At 41.3% G+C, this 27,450-nt stretch overlaps 1 protein-coding gene across 4 annotated transcripts in view; it reads left to right on the top strand.

Moving 5' to 3' along the window:
• RTN1 (reticulon 1) overlaps positions 1-27,450 on the top strand; it is a 161,118-nt gene that overhangs the window by 10,931 nt on the left and 122,737 nt on the right. Inside the window, exon 1 of one of the 4 annotated variants that reach the window (XM_045201174.2) lies at positions 26,807-26,846. The exons of the other annotated variants lie outside the window; for them this stretch is intronic. The gene's annotated coding sequence lies outside the window, so the exon portion shown is untranslated. Of the gene's footprint in view, positions 1-26,806; positions 26,847-27,450 lie in introns of those variants that run through there. 4 annotated transcript variants of the gene reach the window in all.

Genomic DNA, 27,450 nt, shown 5'->3' with positions numbered 1-27,450 from the left:
ACTGTATTACCGAACGTTTAGCGATTGTTTCTGCTGTGAGCGTTTGTGCGAAAATGTCTTTTGAATATTGAATTGAACTGACATGCTTTATTGTATAGGAACATTGTTAGGAATCTTGTGAAACTTAATTTTCAGTTCATAAAAGGGGAAGTTGGCACACAGGTGGGTCGCGAGAGCCTAGGCTCTCAGGTCGCATGCTGCCTCTGTCGCACCACTCTGCCTTTCTGCCGTGGAGCTCTACGGTCGCAGGAGACACAAAGTCAGGACGTGAAATTCAACTTTATCTTCCAGAAAGAGGAGGAAGTTTGAGGAGGAGACTTGGCTGGAAAGACAGGAGAAGAGGCACAAAGAGGAGAGGTGAAGGTGCAGAAGAGAGGGGGTGATGGGGACGGGCAGAGAGAAAGCTTCACCCCAGGGATGGATGCAAACTGACAAAAAGGGGAGGGAAAGAAAGACGTAGAAAAGGGGGAAAGAGTGCTAAGGAAAAGTACATAGAAGGAGGCCTTTGCAGGAAGCAAAAGAAATAATATATGAGTGAATGGAATTGTAAAAAAGAAGAAAAGAAAGATAGATAACAAAGCTTCCCTAAATTCTAGAATCTAGCATGAGTGAGGCACGGTTCTTGACTTTATTTCCCTCTGAAACTGTAATTCCCATGGTTACAATTGCTTAGATCACCTGGGGCTCGGGTAGGAGCTGGGGGTTCTGTGCAGGGCTTCCCAGAGCTTCCCCCTCCCAGTTAATGAAATCACAAGTGGGCTGAGTCAGGCCTGTGGGCCGGAATCCCTCAGGGGATTTTCCAAAGGATCCCTTATCTAAATGGTGAAGAATTTAGATCAGGATTTTCCCTCAGATAAAAGGGATTATTTATAACCTTTTCTCTGCACACCTAGCACTGAGATTCACAAATGCAGTGGTTTGGATAGCAATGTCAGAGTTGTTATTATTTTTTTCACCATGCTCACGTGTAAAAATGTATATACTCTACACCTTGATTGGTGAATGGGGACAGTTCAGGCAAAGAGAGGAAATAATGAAAGTGAGGAAGTTAACATTCAGCACTAGTGTCAGGCAGACAAGCACTGTGGTAAACACTTTATATAACTTCTTAGAGTATCTTTAAGATCTCATGGCCTATTGAATAAGTCGAGGGCTACGCTATCATTTGGTTAATCTGAGTGGTGGTGACAGCTCATTTGTGTAGTTCTGGGTTTATTTGTTTCCAGCCAAGGCCATAAACTAGACATGGAGTCTAAAGGGGTCTTGCATTGAGATTCCGCAAGGTCGCTCAGGATGAGAGACCAGAGCTGGGGGTTCAAGGCCTAACCAGTAACAGAGGTCCATTTTCAAGAACGTTTAAACCACATTCTTCTTAGATGCCTATTGAAATAGCTAAGCATTTGGGGTCCATCCTGTCCTTTGATCAATGAGGATTTTGTAAGATGCCGTGTTCATAGTCTATCAAGTGCATTCATGTTTCTTTCTCTCTCCATAGACCAAAAATTCCCTGAGCCAGGTGGGCGTCGCCTTTCGTCTCCAATAGTCTCCGTAATCTCTAGCAGAGGGTCAAATACATCAGTGTCAGAGTTGCATCATTTGATGGTTTCATTTTTTCTTTGATTACATAAAAAGATCTTGATGCCACACTGGGATTATAACACAGTTTATGGGACTATTCACAGAACAGTCTGTGATTCAACGACTATTCAAATATTTTAGAAGTAGGACTTGGATCTTCAATGTGTAACTCATGTGACCAATATTAAATCAATTACAATGTAAATTCTTGCTCCTATTTATGTAAGAATAAACAGCGACAAATTTTCATATTGTCAGATCACTTCGAACTTTTAAAAACAACTCCAGAGTGCTAACTTAAAAAATAAAAAACAATTCTTAGCAGTTATGATTGAAACTATCTGATGATAAATTAAGTCTGTAACATTTAAAAAAAATAATTGGATGAATGTCCTTGGTAAGGCATTCAATTATCCTGAGAATTTACATAATAAAATGCAGTAGTTTGCTCTGAGATTAGTTTGGCACAGTTGCCATTAACAGCTCCTCCTTCTTAGCACCTGATGGCTCGCCTGGCAGCTCTGCCCTCCAACAGGGGATGCCGCCTTGAAGGGTGACCATTCCAAGTTAGCGCTTCATTTTCTATTAATAATAGAAAGGATATGGCAAGTTAATTTGTCATTCATTTGTGCAAAGGAAGACACTGCATTCTTTTGGACTCATTTCTAGCCCTTTGAAATCTGAGCAGTTACTTGAGATGAAGGAGACTCCCATGGAATGGGGCTTAACAGCAGTTTGAGCTTGGTGAAAAATTATTTTGGGTGTCAGAGCAAAGACGGCCTGGCTGCAAGTCTCTGTATGAGATTTGTAAATCAGCGCAGGCCCTGGACCCACTTCCTCACTGCCCGGCCGGGTAGTCTGCGCCAGCTTCCTCCTTCGCTACTCGGCCCTGTGCATTGCTGTCTCTTCACGTGGCAAGGAAAACCTGTGGGTTCAGAAGTCGGGGGTTCTCAGAAAGGAATGTAGCATGAAGTTGGGCGTTCTCCTTCTCTGGGAGGGTTCCAGCAGAGACTGACCACTCGTCAGGGATATTTAAAAGGAGGCTTCTTTTTTATGTGAGATTGAACTAGATTACCCTAAGTATGCTTTATATTCCTTTTGTCTCAGAATTCCATGATTTTGCAATAAAAGCGTCGAATACTTACTCACTGAGTCCTGTGAATGAGATGACACATGCATTTTAAATACTGGGGCTTTAACTTTAGCTGAAACTTGTCTGCGCCCTTATGAGCGAACCAAAACACCATTAATCTAAGTGAACAAGTAATTTTAACACTTAAAAATATGTTCCACATATTATTTTTGTGGCACACGCAGATGATGTCTTTGATTAATAAAGTAGGAACACTGATGAATCGTTATGTTCTTTAAAATACTATTGGTAGACAAAAATATTTTATAATGTAGTGTGTTCATGGTGGACAATGATAAAGAGATGGGAACTAATTATTCATTCTTACACACTCACATGCCAGGTATTGTGCTAAATGCTGTAGATAGAACATTTCTAAAAACCTTCCCTCAAGAAACTTATAGTCTAATGAAGGAGATAAATAAAGCAAGAAATATATTTTATTGTGTAGAAATATGTAGAAGTTGTACATGATGCTGTGTCAAACATTTTAACAGAAGGGAAGGGTAGAAAAAGCTTTTTGCTGGAAATCATTCTGGAACTGAGTTTTAAAGGGTGAGAAATTAGCAGGACAAGGCATGAGGAAGACTATTCAGAAAGAACAGCACTGCTTAAAACCATATTTCTCCCTTCTTCCTTTTGTAAAAAAAGGAATCCTTTTCTCCCAGATTCTAGAGTGGTGGCAAAGGAGTACATAGCTCTTTATTTGAATTTGTCTTTAAGACTTCAGATTATTACTGGTTCATTAGCAAAAGCAGTCTCCTCGAAGTGACCGCTTCTCTGGGAATGCATGTAGCTTTCAGAATTGGACAGATTGTGAATCTCAAACAGGTATGGAGACACCTGGAGAAGGACCAAGGGCACTCAAAGCCGTACTAGACAAAGTCAATTTTCTCCAATAGTAAGCCTTTTAAAACACTGTTTTTTTTTATTACAAAGTAAATGGATGCACTAAGGAGTAAATTCACATGCAGTTTTAAATGTGAGACTTTCAGTAAACTTCCTGCATCACATGTTCAGGCCACATCCATAGGCCCTTGGGATACACAGTTACTCTTTTTCTATCATGCGTACTTAGTTGGAAATACAAGAGGCATTAGGCAGAAAGGTGTCTGGGTAGGTGCTCTGGGGTGAGTACTGAGAACCTCAGGAGCAAGGCAGCAGAGGAGTGTGTATGTGTGTGCATATGTGTATATGTTTGTGTGCATGCACCAACTCATAGAGATGGGCGCTGAGATGAGAAGCATGCTGGGATTCATGAGTGGTTTCTGTCAAGGGTGGAAAATGAGAAGGGAGTCAAAACTGGGCCAGGATTTATCCCTTAGATGAGAGGTGGCAAAGACAAGGCCCATGGCCGAATCCTGCCCTCCACCTGGTTTTATCCAGCCTGGCACCTTGTTTTTAACTGTTAAGGAGTAGTTAAATTTATACAGTCCTCAAATTACATTCAGCCCTTTGAAGGCAACCACAAGGCTGATATGGCCCCCGGTGAGAATGAGTTCAACACCCCTGCTCTAGGCAGAGGGTACAGTGAGTGCAAATGAATAAGGCTGTAATAATGGGGTGATGGCAGGTGGTTCTATGCGTGTCTACATCCTCCAGGGAAAGGGAGGGGAGAATGGAATGGTGGGTAAGGGTTGTACTGTTAAAAACTTAAAGCTGTTGGATGGCATACTAAGAACTTTAGATTTTATTCTCTGTTGAGAATAAAGAGTCATTTTGGGTTTTTTTTTCTGCGAGATAGATGCTCTCTCAAATTTGTGTTAAGAAAGCACTCTGGCAACTTGGAGGTTGGAGAGGGAGCATGGTGGGGTGGGAGGGGAGTTAAGAGATTCCCGCAGCGGTCCCGTGAGACTCAGGGTAAGGCCAGAAGCACAGCGGTGGAGAGCAAGAGGGTTTGGGATGGAGAGAGTTCTGTGAAGTACAGTGCATAGAACTTGGAAATGGAAAAGATGTAAGAATTATTTCAGTTTCTGGCTTGGACATGTGAAAGAATAATGATGCTGTTAAGTGAAATTCAGATACAGGAAGAGAATGAATGTAAAACGCTTTCAAAGATAATAGCACCGCATTGCAAATGTAATGCATTAATATTAAAATTATATTTTGCTGATCTTGTTTTTAAGGTAATGGTCATCCACAGTATTGATTATACGGATGTAGAGAAACCATTAGGAATTGCAAAGCTAGTGCTTTTATAAACATTGAACAAGATATGCAAAGTATGAACCCTTTTAGTTTTTAATTTTTAATTGATGCAGGGAATCTGCAATGTCAAGGTCACGCATCAGGTGATTACATTTTTACTTTGGTTGTAGATTTAACTTCATTAGCTCTTTATGATATGGAAAAACATTAACTAGTTCTGATTGAACACAGATTGATTGCACAATTGTATATTTATAATCTTGTTATTTAGCATCATAAATATCAAGTGAAATTGCTGGAACCCTCCCCCACCTTTACACTAGCTGTAACACCCCTCCCGTTCCCCTGGGGCTTAGTGAAAGAAATTGATTACTCTTGTTGCAAACTCAAGAGGTGCCCCCCCCCATTAAAATTTCTTTCCCATTCCACATTCACACTGTTGTTCTTTCTCCAAGAATGGAGGCTTTGACCTTCACTTATTTCCAATGTTTTTGATTGACATGATGAGGCAGCCAAGGATTATTATATCAGCAACTCTGTTCAGACATCTGGGGATGACAGCTCAACTTGTGAATATCTGGTTCATTTCTCATATTTAGAAATACATTCCCTGAAGATTTTGTTTGATTCTCACTGTTGTGTGTCCATGGCTTAGAAGAGTGCTTGGCATATAAGGAAGTTGAAAACATTGTTATCGAATGAAAGAATAAATGAACGAGTGGCTAGTTTTCTTTGGTAGAGGACAGGGGAGGAAAGAAGATGTCTAGAAGCAACTAAGTCCAAGCCCTAAAAGAAGGCATCACATGCTTCTTTATTACATGTTGCCCGTTTTACTTTTGTATTTTTCCATTTTAAAACACTTTTTCTCCATAATAATCACAAACTCTTCCTTTTCTTCTCATATGAATAGCAAGGCCACTATTACAATCTGTTTTTACCACCCACGCCCATCCCTGACCTGCATGCTTGTGCCTGTGAGAACAGCCACACGCCTTTTCTGTTCTTTGCCCCTGCAGGTCCTACTACTGCCCCACGGCTAGTCCAGCCTGTGCTTTTCGCAGAAGGGCAGGGAGCAGGAGCGTCCCAGGAGATGCTGAGATTCTCAAAGCAGCCTTTTTCATGGAGCAAATGAAGGACAAACACAAATCATTTTGGGATTTCGACCTAAATCTTAACCCATTTATTTTCTTAAAATAAATCTTTTTTTCTAGTGCTTTTAAAATATTTGTAAAAAAAAAAAATCACTATGCTGTAACTGTTGCTTTCTAAGTGGAGGACTTGGAAAACAAATGACACTAGTGACAAAATTCCAATGGCTGTGTAATTTATGAATACTTTATGAAGTTTAACCACTTACAGGACACGGGCTTTCCAAATCTTACATTTCTTCCAGTGTCTTAATTTTGTAAAATTGTGCTCACAAATTCACTTCTCAAATCACACGTGCCTTCCTTTTTCTATTTAGCTTGTCTTTCAAAGTGTACAATTGCCCATGCTTAGCAGATGTTACTAACAGGTATTTAAGATAAAATAACAATATCTATAATTTATTAAACACTATCCACATGTCAGGCTGATCTTTGATTCAACATAATTATACCATTTAATTGTTTTAAAATACTGAGATGTAATTTACATACAGAAAAGTAAACAAATCTCACTGTAAAGCTCAGTAAATACACACCCATGTAGCCATTACCCAGACCGAGAAAGAACATCTCTGTCACCAAGGAGGCTTCGTTCACGTAGTACCACTTCCCCGGATAACCCCCCACCCCTTCCCAGAGGCAACCGCTTCTCTAGCTTCTGTCAACACAATAGTTTTGCCTGTCTTTGAACATATACGAAGGGAATGATTTTGTATCTAGCTTTTTTTTTGTTTGCTTATTGAGACCCGTTCATGTCATATGTGAATTGAGAGTTTATTTTTGTCTTATTGTGCAGTATTCTACAGTATGAATATATATCACAATTTGTTTACCCATCCACTAGTTGATGGACATTTGGGTTCTACCCATATTTTTTTGCATATTATGAATAAAGCTGTGAAATTTTCAAACATAACATTTTGTGGACCTGGGGAAATGTTCCTCTTGATTATGCTCTAGGAGTGTAATGGGAAGGCATAGGGTGGGCCTGTACTTGGTTTGACTAGAAACTCCTGAAAGTTTTCTAAAGCAGTTGAATCATTCTGCACTCCTATCAACAATATATGAAAGTTTTCATTGTTCCACATCCTCACCAGCACTACTTACTATTGTACTCTTTAATTTTAGACATTCTAGCGATGTGTAGTGGAATCTTTTGTGTGTTTTTTTCACTGAAATGTATCAAGATATAATTTGCACATAATAAAAAGCACACATATAGGTTGATGATTTTTCAAATGTGTGTAAAACCATGTAACTACACCCAAATCAGTTTTATATGTAAATGTTCTTTAACTGCCAGTTTGGTCAATTTAATAGTGGTTTTCATGTCTTTTAACTTTTTGTAACTGGGGTTATGCAGGTAAGTAGGCACTAATGCCTGATGCACCCATTTTACAGACTAGAATGGCGCTTGCTCCCTACCATCTTTGGAAAACTTGAAAAAAATATTTTTTCCAAATCATTTTTAAGTGCTTCAATGATTTGCACATTTCTTGCACATTTCTCAATTCAAATTATTTCTCAAGTTATTTTTTAAGTGCTTAAAATTCTAGTTCAGGAAGGCTGTTCTAGATCCTTATTTTTCTTAGTGTACTTATTTTAACTATTCCTGAAAGGGATTTTTAAGTCTCCAGTTATGATTATGGATTTTTCTGTTTATCTCCTTAGTTTTCTCAGTTTTGCTTTATGTAATTGAAGCATTTATATTGGACACATATATATTTATGCTTGGTATGTCTTTCTGATAAATAGACTTCTGAATAATTATAACATTTTGCTAATACTTTTTATTTTGGAGTGTACTTCATCTACTTGCTTTCTTATGCTTATTGTTTGCATGTATGTCTTTGTGTACTCCAACTTTCAGTCTGTCTAGATCTTTATAAAGCATGTCTCTTATGGACAACACACCATCCTGCTGTTTTATCCAGCCTGAAAACTTCTTTTTAATTGAAGTGTTTAGATACTTATATTTATATTATTATTGATATAGTTGTGCTTAAACCTACCAATTAAAAGAGATTTTTTTTGGTCTCATCTGATTTTTGTTACTGTTATTTTCTTTTGCCCTCTTTTAAGTTCATTAGAAATGTATTACTATCCATTTTATCTCTTCTGTTGTCTTTTTAGCTATTTTTTTAAATCGCTGCTGTATAGTTAATGTCCTCAACGTATCCAACTCTACTTAGAATTGACATGTATCATTTTTCTATTGATCAAGCATCCAGCCAAGATGGAGATGTAGGTAGATAGGCTTCAATTCCTTGCACAACCAAAAGAACGATAACAACCAATTTAAAAACAAAACACAACCACAACTGCCAGAAAATCAAACCGTATGGAAGTCCAATAATGAAGGAGTTAAAGAAGAAACATTCATTCACACTGGTAGGAGGTGTGGAGACAGGAAGTCGAGGGGGTGAGGATGCATGACAAGTCAGCAGCTGGCAGACTAGGGTGGGCCAGGTGATGGCTGGCAGACAGGCCTGGGCGGTCCCACATTTGTGTGTGGATAAGCCAGGAGAAACAACTGGGGGGTGAGACAGACTGTACAACCCAGGGCTCCAGCTCAGGAAACTAAAGCCTCAAAACCTCGGGCTGTAAAAATCTGTGGGGGTCGTAATGGTGGGAGAAACTCCTAGCCTCACGGGAGAGTCCACTGGAGAGTCTCATGGGGTCCTAGAACATACACAAGCCCACCCAACTAAGCAAAAAACTAGAACTGGAACAGAATCAGAGAAATGGAGATCACATGTAGGGTTATCAGTGGGGAGGGTGAGAGGGGGGGAATGGGGGAAAAGGTACAGGGAATAAGAAACATAATTGGTAGGTGCAAAATAGACAGGGGGAGGTTAAGAATAGTATGGGAAATGTGGAAGCCAAAGAACTTATATGTATGACCCATGGACATGAACTAAGGCGGCGAATGCTGGTGGGAGGGGAGGTGCAGGGCAGAGAGGAAAAAGGGGGAGAAAAAATGGGACAACTGTAATAGCATAATCAATAAAATATACTTAAAAAGAATTGACATTTATCATTTTTCACCATTTAATTTTTACATCTGATTTATGAAGTATGTATTAACACGTAGACTATTTAGATAAAGAGGAAACAGGCCCCAAACGGTAAGTAACTTGCTTAAGGACTCGTATGGGAAGAGGTAGAGCAAAGACATCATCTAAAGAGTGCTAGGTGCTTCGATGGCCTTGAAGATACTGAATATTTGGTTCAACGGTTCTGTCCACATAGTCTTTGCTTGTGCAAAGTACCTTCACTCATGGCATTAAGAAATATTTGTGCTAAGGACTTAGTAAAAGTTCCGTATGGTTTATCATCACATCCTTCCAAAGAAAGAGTTTGGCCTCTAGAGGATAAAGGATTGGCTGCTTTCTCATTGAAAAATGTATTTAATCAGTGGAAATATGATTAGTGGAAAAGATGTCATGAGAGAGCAAGACCATGGAAGAGGGATTACAAAGGGATACTTACTGGTTAATGTTTTTTAAGCCTGGAGATGGGAAGCATTTTAGATTTGGACTCATTACGAGAATTAAAGACTGAAGTGATATAAAATTTGAGGTAGCCAACGCTTACTGATCTCGTACATATACTGAGAGTTTTTCAAATGTAATCATTTTTTTCTTTGTTTCTCTTACCTTTGCCTGTGGACCAGCATATCCCCAATTGCCTGTAACCCCTAGCTCCTGGTAACCACTCTTCTACTCTCTTTTTCTATGAATTTGACTTTTACAGTTTCCACATATATGTGAGATCATGTAGTTTTTGTCTTTCTGTGTCTGGCTTATCTCACTTAGCATAATGTCCTCCAGATTCATCATGCTGTTACAAATGGCAGGGTTCCTTCTTTTTTAAGGCTAAATAATATCCCATCTGTATACACATCACATTTTCTGTCTTCGTTCATCTGTTGATGGACGCTGTAGTGGTTTCCATATCTTGGCTACTGTGAATAATACTTCAATGAACATGGGAGTGTAGATATCTCTCTGAGATATTTTCTTCGCACATGTACCCAGAAGTGGGATTGCTGGATCCAAATACTATCACATTTAATCCTCACAACAAACATATGTAGCAGGTACTTTATGATTTCCAGTTTGCTGGTAAGGAAATTGAGGCACAGAGAGGATATGATGAGCCCAAGAGACCACAGCTGGAAAAAAAATAGAGTGAGTCAGGCTGACTTGGAAGTCTGCTCGTAAGCACTGGGCAGTTGAAGGTGAAGAGTGAAGGGTGGTTTTCAGTTTATGTAAGCCTCACACAACTTTCTGAAGGCAAAAAATGCAGTTATTTTAATAATGAGCCAATGGAGGTACTGTTAGGTGAGCTCACCAACACCCAATCTTGCTGTCAGTAAAAATCTGCTAAGTCCGAGTCTCATCCTAGGGACCAGGATGGGCCCTTTCTGGAGTGAAGTCAAATCAGAAGAACCACATTGAATAAAGTACAAAGCATGTAGAGGGTTCCAAAGACCCACTGAAAGTGAGGGAGTTTAGAAATGATTTTGGATACCTATTTTGTAAAGTTTGGGAGAAGGAAAAAAAAAAGCAAAAGATAGAAAGTTTAATTATAGCTTACCACTAAATCAGGTAAATTGAGAATCTAGGAAAGGTTAAGTTTACAAGCCAGAAAAGAATCAATTAAAATTTTTTTCCTGCATGTTTAACACTGAAAACAGATTCTCAATTATTCTGTATATGAATGAGAATTTTACTTTCTCATTCATTATCTAAAATTAGTTATAGGTATTAGAAAAAAAGCTGAGTTTTCCCTGTGGGTCAAACTGAATTTATTGAATTTTTAGCCTTAATTTATGGAGAAAAATGTCCTCCATTGAGATTGAGAATTAGTAAAGATTTTGAATCACTTCTGATATATTTTCATTGATTTTTATTATAAGTATGTATTGGGTTGGTCAAAAATTTCATTTAATTTTTTCTGTAAGATGGCTCTAGTAATGCTTAGCTGTCTTTAACTTCATTCGAAACAATCTTGTTAGACTGTATTGTGATAGCTGTTATATCAGCGTGCACTTAAAAAAAACTTAATCAAAATTGGTGAATTTTTGTGCAGCCATTTTAATGTTGATGATAGAAGATACACAACATTTTTGATGTATTATGCTTTTTTATTTCAAGAAAGAAAAAATGCAAAAAATGATTTGTGCAGTGTATGGAGGTGTTGTGACTGATTGAACATGTAAAAGTGTTTTGTGAAGTTTCTTGGTACTATTGACATTTTTGCCAAATTATTCTTTGCTGTGGGGCTGTCTTATGCATTGGAAGTAATGTTTAGCAGCATCCCTGTACTCTACCCAGTAGAAGCCAATAGCGAGAGATAGCTGACATACTCAGAATATCCAGATCCATAAAGTTATTGGTGAAAATGAAAAACGTATCTTTTATTTTATGGAAAAACCTAAATGGACTTTTTGGCCAACCCAATAGATTGATACTTTGCAAAACCACAATACATTTTGCTAATGGCCTGAACTTTTGCTTTTTTAAGCCTGTAAATCCAAAGTGAAGCAGTGGGTTAGGGCATGCCATAACATCATAGCCAAACAGTTAACCTTGGTTCCTCAGGAGGGTGGGATTTGGGTGGAAGGAGGAAGATTTTTACTTCTTTATGTTTCTTCGAATTGTTCGACAGGTTATAATAAGCAGGCAATAAGTTTAGTAATAATAAAAGGAAATCAATGTATTTTATGAGCTAAAGACAAACAAATCTGTGGTTTAAAACATTCTTAGAGGAAGAACAGGGTTCCTGTAATCAGAAAGTGTTTTATGGTAAGAAATATATAGAACTTTGATTTATAGGTTAAGTCAGGTTTCATCTGCACATGTTTGTTAGCAACATGACAAAGTTGTAGAAAGCAAAAACAAAACAAACAGAAAACCCCACCTGAATATTATCCATTCAATGAATTCACTCGATAATCTAATTCTATTAATTATTTTCAAGTCTTTCTTTTTGATTCATAATGAAGAATTTCAATGAGAAATCTGGGAGATTTCAGTAGTGAAATAATCTGGAGGAAGCTTCTCTTTAATTTTGTCTGATGCTGCTTCCTTATTAAACTTTAGTAATATGCTACTCGACAGAGTTGGTGGGAAGGGCTGAATAAACCGAACTGGCCCGGTTCCATGGTGCTGTGGCAGTATCCGAGACAAGCAAAGCCAAATTGTCAGCAGACTTTCTCGGTCAGGAGCATAGCTCTATTTCAATGAATATCATCAGTATCATCAATCGTGTGTCTATAATGATCAAAGTATTCCATTTGATTTTTTGGCGCTCTCAATTTTGACATGGATTGAAATCTTACGGTTGTGGGGAACTTCAGCAGCTGAAGTAGATTACTATTTCTTTGTGTACCCACACGTGCCAGGAACACCTGGGGTCATCATCTACATACTGTATGCTGACTTCATTTTTCACTTTATTGGATATTTTCAACCTCTTCGGATGTCACTAACCGTTCTTCATCAACGTGGTTTTAAAGTCTGCTTAGCCTACAAGCATCTAGTTCCCTATCATTGAACATTTAGGTTTTCCCAATTTTTTTCCTACTAAAATTCTTCTTGATTTTGAACAGCCTTCCTCATATTTGAACCTTTGTGCACTTTTTGGTTATTTCCTTTGGATGACTTCCTGGAAGTGGAAGTTCTGGGTCAAAAGATGTGAATATTCTTAAAGCTTGTGATACAAATCGTCAGATTTCTTTCGGGAAGGTTAAACTGAAGAGTATTTCCAGCAGCACTGTATGAGACTGCCTGTTCTTTCAAAGTGACCGCGCTGTTCTGTGTGCTCACCACAGCGTACGGGCATTCCAGTCCCTCCTTGTCCTCACCGGCACGTGGCATCGTCTCTTCAATTTTGTCCAGCCCAGTAGATGAGTAGTGATACTTCATCATGCTTTTAACTTGAATTTTCCTGATGGCTCATGATGTTGAGCATCTTTTCTGTGCTCATTTGCCACCCATATATCTTCTTTGGCGAAGTATTGTTCAAATCTTTTGCCTGTGTTATTATTTTTCTTACTATTGAATTTGGAGTGCAGTTTATATATTCTGCACGCAAGTGTCTTATCAGATATGATTTGCAAATATTTATTATCTCAGTCCGTAGTTTGTCTTTTCATTCTTTTAACAGTCTCTTTGAAGGGCAGAAGCCATTTTTAATCAAGTTCAATGTATTGATTTGCTCTCTTATGGATCACTTTCTTTTATGGGTTTTGGTGTTGTATCTTAGACATATTTGCCTAACCCAAGGCGGCAATGGTTTTCTCCTGGGAGTTTTATAGTTTCAGGTTTACATGTAGGTCTGTGATCCACTTGAAGTTAGTTTTTGTATAGAGTGTGAAATATGGATAGAAGGCCTCCACTTTTCTTTTGCATGTGGATATCCAATTTTTCTGGCTTTTTTGTGTTGTTGTTGAAAGACTCTTCTTTCTTCTATGAATTGTCTTATTGAAAATAAGTTGTTCACATATGTGTGGGGTCTATTTCTGGACTTTATTTTATTCCATTTTCCTGTCTGTCTGTCTTTAAGCCAATAGTACACTCTTGATTCTTGTAGCTTTATAATAAGTTTTGAAATTTGGTAGTATTTGTCCTCTTGGTTCTTCTTAATGAAATGATTTTTAAATCAAAGGAAAATTCTGAAATACTAAGAATATGGCAATATTTCAGAGCTGCCGTTTCTTTGGGGAGCAAGCATGTCTGTGTGACTTTTCTTACTGCCCGTGCTCCGAGAAAATGGAATTTATCATGCTATTTACCAGAGCATGCGGTCTCTGACACTAATGTATACACATCACGATTATTTAATGTTTTCCTGCAATTAAGTTTTTACATTACTCCTTTGGATATTTGTCCCTCATCATGAGACAGTAAGTATTTATTATATTCTTTTTCATTCTTTTTATTCCTCGTAGACTTATATCTCCCATATGGAACCACGTGGATATAAATCTTTTGTTTTCAGATGAATCTCTGCGTTATGAGCTGTCTCTAGGTTTGTAGGTTCTGCTTTTTAGAAAATATTTGTTCCAGCTCCAGTCTGGCAGTTCCCCAGATGTCTTGCTGTTTGTTGTTCTCCCGGGCCCTCTCTCATGCTCTCTTCCAGGCGCGCTCTCTGTACCTCAATATGAAGACCCTTCCTGAGGCGCAGTCTTTGGAGAGTGCCGTCTTGATTTGCTCTGCCTCGTTCTCTCCTTCCCTGCCCGTGCTCTCAGGGGAGTGAAGGAGAAAGTGAGGACATGGATTCAGTGGCCATTTGTGGGCTCTGGGAATTCACAGATAAATAGGGAGCAATCAGATAAATAAATTGTCTGTACTTCATTGTAGATAATTATAAATGATCACTTATCAATTATAGATAAATTGAAAAGCAAATATAATTATATTCATCTTTATAAAAGATATCAATATTTTAATCTTTATAAAATAGGAATATAGTTACTTATAATTATAGATAAATATACTCAGTAATGAATCTTTTCGGATCCTATAACTCCAATTTCATATACTTTTCCCCATCTTGGCTCTGCCCTGTGGCTCTCAGAAGTCAGATTTACCAGAGTATACAGAGATTACCAGTGTGACCACCAGGAAATTTTGCCTCCAAATGCCCCCACCCCAGGGGCCGCCTGCCGTGCCCCAGAGGCTGAGCGCGTGTCGGCTGGGCTAAAGCAGCTTGGTCCGACTTTCACGTGTAGGGGAAGAGAAGCTAGCAAATAATTTATCATTTTTTCTTTTGATTTATAACCCATACCTTTAACTTTTATCTTTAAACCCATACACACTGGGAAACTGATTTAAATATTCTGTGTTTTTTTGTGAACTGGTCCAGGACATAGAACTGGGAGCTCTAAGTGTTACTTCTTTGTCTTCCACTTTGATTAGTAATAGTAATAATAATAATAATTAGCAATTATATAACCTTTACTATATGCCAGGCACTTTTCTAAGGGCCTTATATATGTTAACTCCTCTATTCATTACAACCACCCAGTGAATTAGGTCCATTATTATCCTTGTTTTACAGAAAATTGAGACCCACAGGAGAGAAGCACTTGCTGAGGTCACACTACCAGTTAGGGGCAGAGGTGTTATTCAAAACCAGTGATCTGGCTCTTTATTAGGAAGGAACTCAGAGATGATCTGGTGCAATCCTCTGATTTTAAAGACGAAGAAGAGGAGACGGGAAATGGGTAAATTATTTGTTCAGGGGCGTGACCTCCAGGAGGCAGAACTGACATCTGTCCTTAGGCACCTGTCAGCCTGTCGGGGTTCTTTCCCACAATGCTGCCCCTGCTACCTTCTGTTGCTGGACTATAGTCACCCGTCCCCTGGGCTCCACAGTTCTTATTTGGCAATTTTCCTTATCGCTGCCTGGGCCAGAGAGCTCCCTAAGCTTCCTTGACTTCATGAGCAGATGCTAGTGTTGCGGAGTCTGTGGGCGAGAGGGCTGGGTTGGTCTTGTGGCTTGCTGTTGGATCATTTCCTTACATGATGCACTTCAGGAGTCAGCACAAAGCATCTTTAATGTTGGCACTGAAGATGTCTGGCCACTTTTAAATTCAGACTCATTTCTGATGTAGCTGGGGTTGCTTTCCAGTCAGCATCAGCCACATTGACCCCGTTCTCTGTACTGCCCTCAGGAAGGCACTGTGGCAGCTGTGCTGCCGGGGGCAGATGGCCGGACTCGCAGGGAGGGCGCGTCATAGCTTGTTCTGTGGCTCACCAGTTTGGGTGACTGCTCCAGTTAAATCCATTTCAGAATGTACTCGGTTGGTATAAGAAAGTCACACTTAAGACTAACCACCTGCCATCATGCTGAGATAAGTCAGAGATAAAGATAAGTAGTACTATATGATATCACTTATATGTGGAATCTAAAAAAAATTAAACCTGTAAAAACCAGTGGTGGTTACCAGGGGCTGGGGTGGGGGAGTGAACAGTGATGGTGTTCAAGGATCCAAACTTACAACGAGTAGTAAATATTTTATTCTCCTCCTGCCAGATCACGGCCCCCTAAGAGAGCACATCTGATTGATCTTTAAACCCCTCCCACCACAGAACTGTGTGTTACAGGAGGCACTCTGAAATGCTTAGCAGTGAACAAATGGTGGGCTGCTGGGTAGTTGCCCGCCTCTTGGGTAGAAAGGATGAGAAATAAGAAGCTCATCTGGGAACCTAAAAGGAGCTAAATATCCTAACATTCATCATCATGCAGTTGCTTCAATACCGAGCTATGAGATCGACCAGAGATATATGGTAAAACCCTAGGAGATTAAATAATAAAATACTTGGCAGAAGTGGGACAGTCAGAGGTAAGGCTGTTGCTAGCTTTACTCCATTAGGCATAGAATTTTGCCCTGCATCATTTATAAGCCACCTCGCTTCCTCATCTCTTACAGATTTCCAGTACTTTAGAAAAGTTTATCTGTGAGTGTATGTCTCTTTAGAGTCAAGAATTTCATAACTAAAATCATGATACTTCCCCCTCCTCCACTATGGTTTTTGTAACCATCTGCCTTTAGGCTGTGGGGGTGAAAAATCACACTGTCAGTTGCAGTCAGCCGTGCATTCACCCCTGTGGCATAGCAGCTGGCCAGATGTTTTATGATGGGGAATCTTCGGTAGCTGCATCTGTAGCAAGCCATTGCCTGAGACGAAATCTGGGAGATAATTGGACCACTAGCATCTGGTTTTTAGGCAGTTCTAGTTCCTGTGCTGCTGGTATGCAAATGGCTGTTCTGCAGCCTCCCCTGCAGGCTACATAATACCTGCTCATCCTCACCAATCTCTCCTTTCAAGCCTCTGTCATCTCCTCTCTGTGCTCCTATCCAGTGTCCTCCACAGTCCTCTTTAAGGTGGGCTTTGTCCAGCCCAGAAATGAGCACAGCACTCCAGGGAGAGTCAGACTAGTCGGAAGACGATCCCTGGCTTCTGTTTAGGTGTCTCAGCCAGTCTCAGTCAGTCTCTCTCTCTCTCTCTCTCTCTCTCTCTCTCTCTCTCTCTCTTCTCTCTCTCCCCCTCTCCTGCCCCCTCCCCTAGTGATATACTTAACCCAATGCATCAGCTCCAGCACTGAGGAAAACAACTAGGTCACAGGGTAGACTTGATCATGTTTGTTACTTGTTTAATTCTTTACTCTCCTTTTAGAATACAAACAGAAGGCCATCGGGAAATGGTTACAAAGATACACAGAAAGAATGTCCATGTTAAAAGAGATGATTTTGAATTACTGTTAAAGATGTAAGATTGCATTTTCCAAGCTACATTTCAATGCAAGGTAAACAAAAATAAGCCTCCCCTGGACTCATTTCCTGGGAAGTAAATAGGATGGTAACTTGTTTTGGTCCTGTATGGCTCACTAAACATGAAGATGCCCTGCTTATTGCTTGTATGGGAGAACTTAAATTAGATCACAGATGAGTACAAATAAACCATACATAGGCTGCAACTTCTGGAAATGTGTCTTACAGAAATATTTGAAATCAAGACTTGTCTCAAATGCAAATACATCCAGAGTGAAAGCCCAGGAAAGTTTGACTGCAGAGGGGCCGAGGAGAACACTGTGTGGTATTAGATGGGGCTATTATGGGTCACTTGAGTTGGTTGACCCGAAGCTTTTGTTGAAAGCAAGGTAGAAATGGGCTTGAGCTTTTTGTTTGTGAAGGATAGGCAGTGACAGAGAATTCCTCTTGGGACAAGGCTGCCTGATTTATTTTCAGTTACAGCTGAATAGTCCTTGGAGCTGATGCAGAGAGTTATAGAGTTTATTGTTTTCTAAATAATGTTTCCATGACTCGTTGCTAGGGTTGGGTATGCACTGAGTGTGGGCTGATGAGTGACTGGGTGGGCAAAATAAAATGGTCTGCCCAGGTTGCTATGGCAGCCAACAGGAGGGCAAGTGCAGGGAGAAAATGAACCCAAGTGATGCAAAGAAGGAAGCTGCATAAGAACCACACCTGCGCATGTCTTTGTTGGCTGTGCCCCCAGACCTTTGCTTGACTGGATGCTTCTTGTCATCCAGATACCGGCTGGAGTGCCCCTTCTCAGAGGGGCCCTCCCCAGCCACCCACTCTCAGTACCACGCCCCCCTGCCATGGCTCCCTCTCAGTCAGGTCTGTCTGATTTCTTCTCTGTCCCATCATGAGCTGATATTGTTGTGCCCTTGCTAATTTGATTATGGTCACTATCATATTATCATGTCACGCATGGATACTTACTAACAATTTCCTGAATAAGTGGGTGCATATGTGTTAGAACTTGAGGTTTGGGTTTGACTATTGCCCTTCAAAACAAAAATATTTATTAACATTTCCTCTCCTGTTCTTTTTGTAAGCTTACCATATACTGTTTATAATGCTGAGGTTTGCCTTTGAAACACACATGAAAGAACCCTTGTCGATACTGGGCATTGTATAATTTGATCCTTCACAGTGTCATTATGGACAGCTTCCTTCCCTACCAAATCTTAATTTTACCCTGGGTGTTGGTGACGCCTTGCTTGGAGTCTTCCATCTCCCAACTCAATTCTGTGTGCAGCCAGTATTTGTGAAGCCCCTGCTGTGTCGCACGCACTAAGTGAGGTGCTGGGGATACAGAGCTAGATCTGACTCTGTCCTGGTCCCCAGGCGCTCCCTGGGGGTCGGAGAAGACAGGCAGTGAGCTGTGCTGCCCTGCGGCCAGCTCTGCAGTGACAGGGCAGTGGACAAGGTGCTGGTGGACATGGCCTCGGGTGGACAGTGGCTTCCTGGGAGCGGCCATTTTGTTCTTCAAAAAAGATCCGAATCAGAATTAATCCATCACCTGAGTACCTATTGTGTTTACATGTATGTTTATGTGTGCATATGTGTGTGTATTTGCACATCTTAGTCCCTAAAATTAGGCATGTGGCATTAGAGACGAGGACTGCACACTCATGCGCCAGGGAGAAGCGGTGCTTGTGTTTACAAGGGGACGTTCACGGAACTGCGTGGTGTGGGGTTAGTCACGGAAGGCCACACAGAAGTGCTCATATGTCCGAGAACACGTGGCAGGCACAGGTGACAGCACTATGGAAGGGACAAAGGGCACTGCTAGCAGAAGCGGTGCCCCGAGCGAAGGCGTGAAGGTTGGACTTGGTAAACAACACAGGAAACTGAATGCTGACTAACTGGGCAATGGAGAAAGATGCAGATACGAAAAGGCCCAGGGGCTCCTTCAAGGTCTGGGAGTCAGGATTGTGCATATGAGGAAGAAGGGGGGGCTCTAAGAAAGGGGGGAGGGTATGGAACGGCTGACCACAGAGCCGGGGCTGGGAAGTGGGGAGTGTGAAACTGCTGTGGGACGCAAAGAGGGCTGATGGGTGGAGAGCTGGACGAGGAAGGGGAGCCCATCATGGAGACCTGTGTGCTCCTGTGGGGCACAGAGGAGATCGGGGGCCGACGATACCTTCTGCAGAAGTGGCTGGCTAAGCAGGCTTTGGTTGATGGACCGCAGCTTGTGGTGAGTTAAGAGAACGGGAGCTGCGAGGTGCAGACCGTCTAGATTACTTAGCATCTGTGAACCGTGGTACGAAGAGAATGCGACGGACCATTTCATACGTGCAGCGGTACGCGGGATCCAGGAGGGGGTTTTAAATCAGGGGAGGATTCTAGTGTGAGAGGGAGAGGAGGCGAGCCGTGGAGTGACGTCTCTGAGCAGCAGGGCGGGCTCCTGTGGGCTGGAGGGAGACTCGCACCCTGTATTGGGGGGCCCCAAACACTCTCCTTTACTTCTACTGGAGCTCTCATCCTCAGAGCGTAAAGTCCAGGAGGGAGAGTTCCATTTGTCTTTCAGGTTATAGAGTGGCGCTCTATAGAGTTCAGCGTGCAGGAGGGTGAAGAACAAACATCATCACTGGGAGGGGCGTGAGTGCCCGTGACAGTGACCTTAACAAAAACATCCTCTCTGCGAAGAAATCGTTTTTCCAAAGTCAGTATGAACTGTCCTGCCCTGAGTGGCTGCCTCTCAGCAGTAATTGAGTACATTCCCTGTTTGGAGTAAATGAATAATGTGCAAAGCTCATTTTGTGAGAGATATCTAATCTTGGCCTTACATGCTTTGTTACTCTTTCTGTTGTTTTAACAAAATAGCTGATTCTAAATATTGCAGAGCAAAAACTCTCAAAAACGCTATATGTGAGGAAATCAAGCAGAATATAAATCAGGATAACTTTTCCTTGTCAGGATAAAATTATCCCAGAGAACTTGGCTGCCATTCTAAGCTGTGGACATTCTATATTTATTTCTTTGTTTGGGTTGCCTGTTGTAGCCTAAAATCATTAGGTTGCTTTCTACGAGTGAATGAATGAGAGTGTTCATAGACTGATTTTCAGCAGTTCCAGTTAGGGTTTTCCCAAAGAATACTCATATTTTGAAGTAGGCCCCCATCTGTCTAGTTCAGGCCATGGGTGCTCTGATGAGCTGCTGTTTGTAAAACTGAATTAATGGGTTAAAAAATGTGAAAAGGAGAGGTACTTAGGAGAAATTCATTTAGCTTTTCCTTCCCATAGTATTTTTCTACTTCGAACTGATGACTCTTTTCCAGAGAAGTGCTGACCTCATGTCTCCAGAACCTGTGCTTTCAAATGTAGAGCGGGCACCAGGCTGTTGCTGGTGAGGACCCTATGGCTCACCTGCCCGGGCCCAACTCTAGGTCAAGGCTCACCTTGGCCCCTTAATGCTAGTGTGCAGCCAGCCCTCCGTCAGGCTTTCAGCTCAGTTCTCTACAGTAAGTCTTGCTGAGGCCCAAGACCTTCAGCCTCTGGCTCTGTCGTCTGCCGTGATTGATACATGCACAATACAGCAAAAACCTTAGCCGACCTCCTTAGATTTTTTCTTTGCCCTGAGTACCTACTTTGAGGCTAACTGTTCAAGTCTTCAGTGTATGTGTGAGTTCTGTCCTTTTCCCTTCACCTTTCCCTTTCCTTTCTGCCTGAAATGTGGACATGCTGTCCAAAGTTGCAGCAGCCATCCTGGGTCCAGGAGGGCAAATTCATATGTTAAATAAGGATTTGTGGAAAGATAGGAGGAGTTTGGGCCTTTTTTGAGTCCCAGCCTGGAACTGCATACCTTGAGGCTTCATTTACAGGAGAAAATCAAACCCTCTAACGTGGGATTTCTGATGAGACCCAGTGAATGTGGTCCCAGTTGCTTCAGTTGTCCCAGTGGTTCCAGAACTTTTGGGATGATGACATTTGTCATGAAAAAAATTGAAAACATAGTTGTATATGTTTGTTTGTATTTTTATTTATTTATGAACTATCCACATGTATATTAGACCTAAAGAAAAATGGGTACGTGAAAGACAAAAATATTTAAAAATAATGTTGTATTTTATCTTATTCATGATATGAAATGTTTTTTACTCTTGATACTGAGCAATGTGGCTGTGGTATAATATGCTCTCAAACTTTTTGAGAGTCTTAGCCTAGCTCTTTATGATGTAATGGTATGAAGGTCTGTCCTCAAGGGCAGCTGGGCTCTATGCTGGGTTTTATGGGCTGTCACACCTCAAAAGATTTCTTACAAAGAGATATTTGTTCAAAAGGAATCAGGTTTATTAAATCTAGGTACTGATTTTTTCAATTTCATCTATCAACAATGCAAAGGTTTTTTATTAAATTTGGCCAGTAAATCTCAATCTTCCTTGATGACATTCCCCACAAACTAATTGAGATGATGCTTTTTACGTTTTTACAATTAGTTTCAAAACCCACAGACAGGAGTTTCTCATGTGGAAGATTTTTAGGTGGATTGGGGAGTTCAGTTTCTAGTTTAGTATGTGCAGAGACGAGAGGTTTTATATATGACAAACATCATTTCAGCAAAAAAATTACCTAATTCATGGACTTGTTTCCAATTGTTTATTTTCAAAATGCTCCCTCCAGAGCCCAATTGTCTTTTGAAATTTTCTCCCTCTTGGTTAAAATGACATCTTTATGATGAAGGGAGAGTTTGTGTGCATGCATTTTTTTTTAACTTTAGAGAGAGGGGGAGAAATGTCGATTTGTTGTTCCACTTACTTTTGCATTCACTGTTGATTCTTGTATGTGCCCTGACTGGGGATTGAACCTGCAGCCTTAGAGCATCAGGATGATGCTCTAACCAAATGAGCTACCTGGGCAGGGCAAGTGTGTGTGTATATTTTAATTAAACTATCTACTTGGTACCATCTTACAGAAGGCATTTATCATACCAGGAGAGGTCAGCAAATTTAAATTACTGAGGGTTTTATTTTTGGTATAATAAACTCAATGGAAAATTTATTTATTTATTTATTTATTTATTTATTTACAGTGAGATAAACAGCAAACCTTGATGTAATATAAAGGATTTTCTTGGTCACTTGTCATCTCACTGCAAATTATTGAAAGGTTATGCTTTATTTCAATGTGTCGTTTTTGTAATAAGGACAGTCGGTTCTGTTGTAAAACTTGCTTGAAAATGAGAATTCATTCCAATGCAATTGATATATTGGGGAACGCTTTGAACGTGACACAAATTTTGTGTTTGCTCATGCACAATTTCATCCACAAGAAACACTGTATTACCCTAGCTAAATGCAGAGAATAGCTGGATCCGGCCACAGACATATGCACCCCTCAAGCTTCTACCAGCTGCCTCAGTTTACCGTGTTATAGAGTATGTTCTGTGTGTTGTGACCAATACTTGCTCATTTCTGGCGTTACGACATTCATGTGATTTCAGATGACCCTTCTGCACCACTTCGTAACAGCCCATAAGCTGCAGTCCTTTCAACACTCACTTCCACAAAGCCTCAGGGCTTTTTCAAGGTACAGTGCCCAATTTATTATATATTTACGTATTTCTTAGCCATGTAAAAGTGAGCTTCTGTTTTTATTAAATTTCAGCTTTAAGAAAAAATTGGCCCTGAAGTTTTTGAGGGTTATGTCCTTACTCCATTTTCTCCATAAGCCGTGTGGTTTTTACTGCAGTTTGCGTAGTGTGCTGCTGTGATTGTGAGGAACGCAGATGTTACGTTATAGCAGAACTGGCTGCACGTTGATGAGCTCCAGCAGCAGTTTGTGCCAGCCCGACTTTAGCCTCTTTGTAGCAATGTTTTCTTGTGAATTGTTCAGGCATGGGTTTCAGGGTGAGATGCTCTTGCTGCAACCTTCCTTTTTCTCTTTCCCACCGAGAGCAGTATTTATATCAGTTCTGATTTAATTGGTCTGGGGAGGGACCTGACCACGAAAATTTTTTAAACTTACCCAGTTAATTCTAATGTGCAATTGGAGCTGAGAATCACTTGCTTGACTCTTTCACCAAAAGTAGCTCTATGTTATCATTGGAAACATACTAGCAAATACCAAAAGCTGAGACATGTTGAAACCCTAGTACTTTCATCCGACTATGTAGCAAGTCTACCACATTGTATAATTTGTATTAATACAACTCTCTTCAAATATGCAGCAATATTTTTAATGCATCTTCCAACAGTATTTTCTGGCTTGAGGCACATAAAACATTAAGCAACACTGAAAAAACGGTAAGATTGACCCCATGTTTAGGAGGCTCAGTTTTTAAACCTGGCCAATTGTGATGATACTGCCATTAGCTAGTATCTCAAGAACCAACAGACATGCAGTTCATCTTTAACAATAGTCAATATAGATCCATAGTTCAATGAACAAGAAAACAAATTCCTGTGTTCAGATCTAATTAAGTTGTCATTGATTTTAGCATGTGGTGTGGCAGATGAAGAGATCAGACTAGAAGTGGCAGCTTATTTTGGGGTCATTTGTTTGTATTTGCATTATTCCTGCTATTTTCAGTCTGTGGTTTATTTGCAGTGATCTTTTTAAGCTGCTTGTCCATGTTGGGAGGGTTGGCGTAATAAAACCAGGTGGTATAATCTGCCCGTCGGTTTAACCGAGTCATGGTTTTAGCAATGCCACCCGCTGCTAGTGATCTCGGAGCTTCACCGTTTTCCCTTGGGAGTCATCATACGCCGCGTGACGTACAGATCGAGTGAGTGAGTCACTGGCAATCCACATATCAGATGCTAATAAGGTTGAACTGGTTTTTCAATAAAACATATACATATACACACGTATGTGTGTACATATGTGTGTGTGTGTGTTCCAGTATATTTCTTCCAGTGCCACAGTGGATTGCCAGGTGTGTCTCTCTTAGGAGACCATGGGGCTGCAACTAGAATTGAGCTCCTATAAAGAGATTGGGGTATAATCTGGCCCCTGCCTACAGTTCCAGCCGTAGTGTGGGTCAGCCCTGGGCTCACACCTGACACTTCTGCTGCAGGGAGTCACTGAGTTCCCTGCACACACCCTACTGGTTTGCCGCCACGCCTGCAGTGAGTGCCGCCTTCTTCATCTGGAAGATTCTGTCTCAGGTTGGATCACTTCCAAGAAACCTTTCCCACCTGTCCCTCCTACCTGATTTTGCAGTGCACCCGTAACACCTGACACATACCTCTGTTGTTCCACGTATACATTATTTTAGGGGTTTTTTGTTGTTTTTACCCCCCCCCCTCCCCGCAAAGACCACATCACCTTGCTGTGAGTTATTGAATGTCAAGAACTGGGGAGGGCTGGGGATGTTTCCTGCTCACACGCCAACAAGGTCGCCTGCCAGCTTCATGGGTGCTGCCAGAGGCCTGGGGACCCCTGCATCAGAGACAGAGAACTTCATTCCTCACAGCACAGCTTGTGCTTTCTGTTTGCATCAGTTCCCCGCCCCCAAATCCTGTGGGGCCATGCAGGGCAGCCCTGCTGGATGCTGCGCACACAGTGGGTCTGTGTCCCAGCCCAGGCACTCTGAGTGTAGGAAAAATTCCAGTTTTCTAAGGGGCTGCTAGCAAACCTGCCCCACGTTTGCCCAGAAGGAGACGTCATGTCTGCTTCAGGAACAAACCTGCCCTCTCTGCCTGAGAGGGAGACGCTCTGTCTTCCACGGCTGTTTGCTGTACATTTGTAAACAAATTTTTGTGCAAACATCTTGAAAGGGTAGTCACCAAAACTGTCAACACTTCATCATAAGACATGCAGAAATGCAAGAGACCCTTGGAGAATTATCACCCAACATTAATCTTTTTTTCTGGCAGCTAGCTCAGGCTTGGGGATGTAGGGGACATTCGGTAAATACAGGGTGGGGCGAAAGTGGGTTTACTGTTGTTCGTATGGAAAATAATACAGTAATTCATACATAATAATACAAGAATGAACTCTGTTTTGCGTACTCACAACTGGAAACCACCTTTTACCCCACTCTGTATTTGTTAAAGAATGATTGAAAGCAGCCGGAGGTTTTTTTGTTTTTTAATCTTTTAGAGGAAATTGAAAAGTGCCTATTTCAGAAGGTTTTCTATCAAAGTCTTAACAGAGACCGATTTCTTTTCATTTATTAAATAAAAGTGTGAAAATCAGCCCGAAACACTCTTACTGCCCTACCAGAGGCGCTTGGGAGTCCTGCGGTGCCCTCTGCACTTAGTAAGCCCTCAGCTTTGTGCAGCTGCCCGGGGGGGGGGGGGGGGGGGGGGGGGGGGGGGGGCGGGGGTGGCGGGGGCAGGGGCGGTGGCAAGGTAGGAAACCTCTCTCCGAACTCTGTTATTTCCTGTCCAGTGGGTGTGTTAGAGCTAAATACTGAGTGCTGATGCTTACAACGAGGCAGAACAATAACAAATTCATTGATTGCACTTTTGTTTACCCTTATATCCCACTAAGCCATTAATTTGAATAATTACGGTCTTTTGCTTTGGCTCAGTGATATTAACGTGAGAAAGTATTTTTTTAATAGATTTAAAAAAAAATTTTTATTATTGTTATTCAATTACAGCTGTCTGCATTTTCTCCCCATCCCTCCACCCAACCCCAGCTGAACCCACCTCCCTCCCCTGCCTCCACCCTCCCCCTTGATTTTGTCCTTTATAGTAGTTCCTGTAAACCCTTCTCCCCACTGTCCCCTCCCCACTCCCCCCTGGCTATTGTTAGATTGTTCTTAACTTCAGTGTCTCTGGTTACCTGAGAAAGTATTTGATGAACCTGACTCCCTGGTGTGAAATCTTGGAAAATTCCTATGTGCTTATGGAAGTGAAAGTACACTTATTTATTCCAAGTAAGAACCAATTAACAGTGTATAGCAGGGCTCACAGGCTTCCAACAAAAATGTTGTCCTCCCTCCCCGAGCCCCTTCCCGGCTGCTTCGCGGGCCCGTCCTTCCTCGCTCGTTGGACAGATGCTCCAGCGTCCCCATGACGCGTCTGGTCGCCCTCAGAAATGAACCTCAACCACCTCGCATGGCCACACACACACACACACACACACACAGAACCCATATTTTCCATTAGGTCCAACTTTTGTGGAAAAACCAAGGTTTATTGACACTATGTAAGCTTTCCAAGAAAAGATTCCTGTATGGGTATGATTAATTTGAGCATCAGTGGTTTTAGTTTTAAGCTGTTACGTGTTCCAAATATTGTTCCCTTTGATATAAATCAGGGCCTTGTGGGAAGCAGGGGGCAGCCATGGTGCAGTCCCAATCCAAACGTTCGGGGGGCAGAGACCTGGCCACAAACAGCTAGGTTCTCAGGTGCTCCGGGCTGGGGACCTCCCTCGCTTCCCCTGCCTTGGTTATGCCTGTGAGCCTGCATTCTGTGTGCCAGAAACAATTTTGGAAGTTGGGGCGGAGCAGTGAAGAAAGAAAAAGTCCCTGCTATTCCAGTGCTTACATTCTAGTGAGGGTGGGGTAGTGCAGCAAACACACACATCGGAGTGTAGAAGAAGCACAGAGAAAAATGGTAAGACTCAGAGACAGAGATTTGGGCTTGGGGGTGCTGTTTTAAAAGGGTGGTCACCGTAGGCATCTCTGTGGAAGGGGTCTTGGAATGCATGCCATTACACATGAAGAGAGACTTTTTTTAGATACCGCTTCCAATATCCAGGCAGCTGAGCAAAGAAGGAGGCTTCTGAATTGTTCAAGAATTTCACCATGGGGGAAGCTTCACAGATTCTGTTCTCCCAATATCTGACCGTAACCTAACCCCAAATCTCACTTGCTAACATGGCAGCTAATTTTAATTGTAGTAACAAATCTCTTTTCTTTATCCAGGGTGGTGTCACAACCTTGCTGAGGCAGAGGCAAGCCAGGTGCCATCTTTTTGCCTGTCTGAAATAACAATAGAATAGAAAGAGTCCTTTATAAAAGTTCACTTTTACAAAGAGGAGAAATGGAGTTGGGAATTTACAGGTGACATTTAATTCTCTCCGGTTTCACTGCTTAAAAAAAAACCTACAGGACAATCCCCCTTCCCCTTGGTGAAACCAATAAAACTAACATGTCGTTTACTCTGGGACAAACATACCCACGCGGCAGAAAACAGCTGTCTGTCTAGACGAAATCAC

Source organism: Desmodus rotundus, chromosome 7, assembly GCF_022682495.2.
Source record: "Desmodus rotundus isolate HL8 chromosome 7, HLdesRot8A.1, whole genome shotgun sequence".
NCBI classification, from domain to species: Eukaryota; Metazoa; Chordata; class Mammalia; order Chiroptera; family Phyllostomidae; genus Desmodus; species Desmodus rotundus.
The sequence above is the reverse complement of the archived record's forward strand: the minus strand, read 5'-3'. Positions and strand labels throughout refer to the sequence as shown.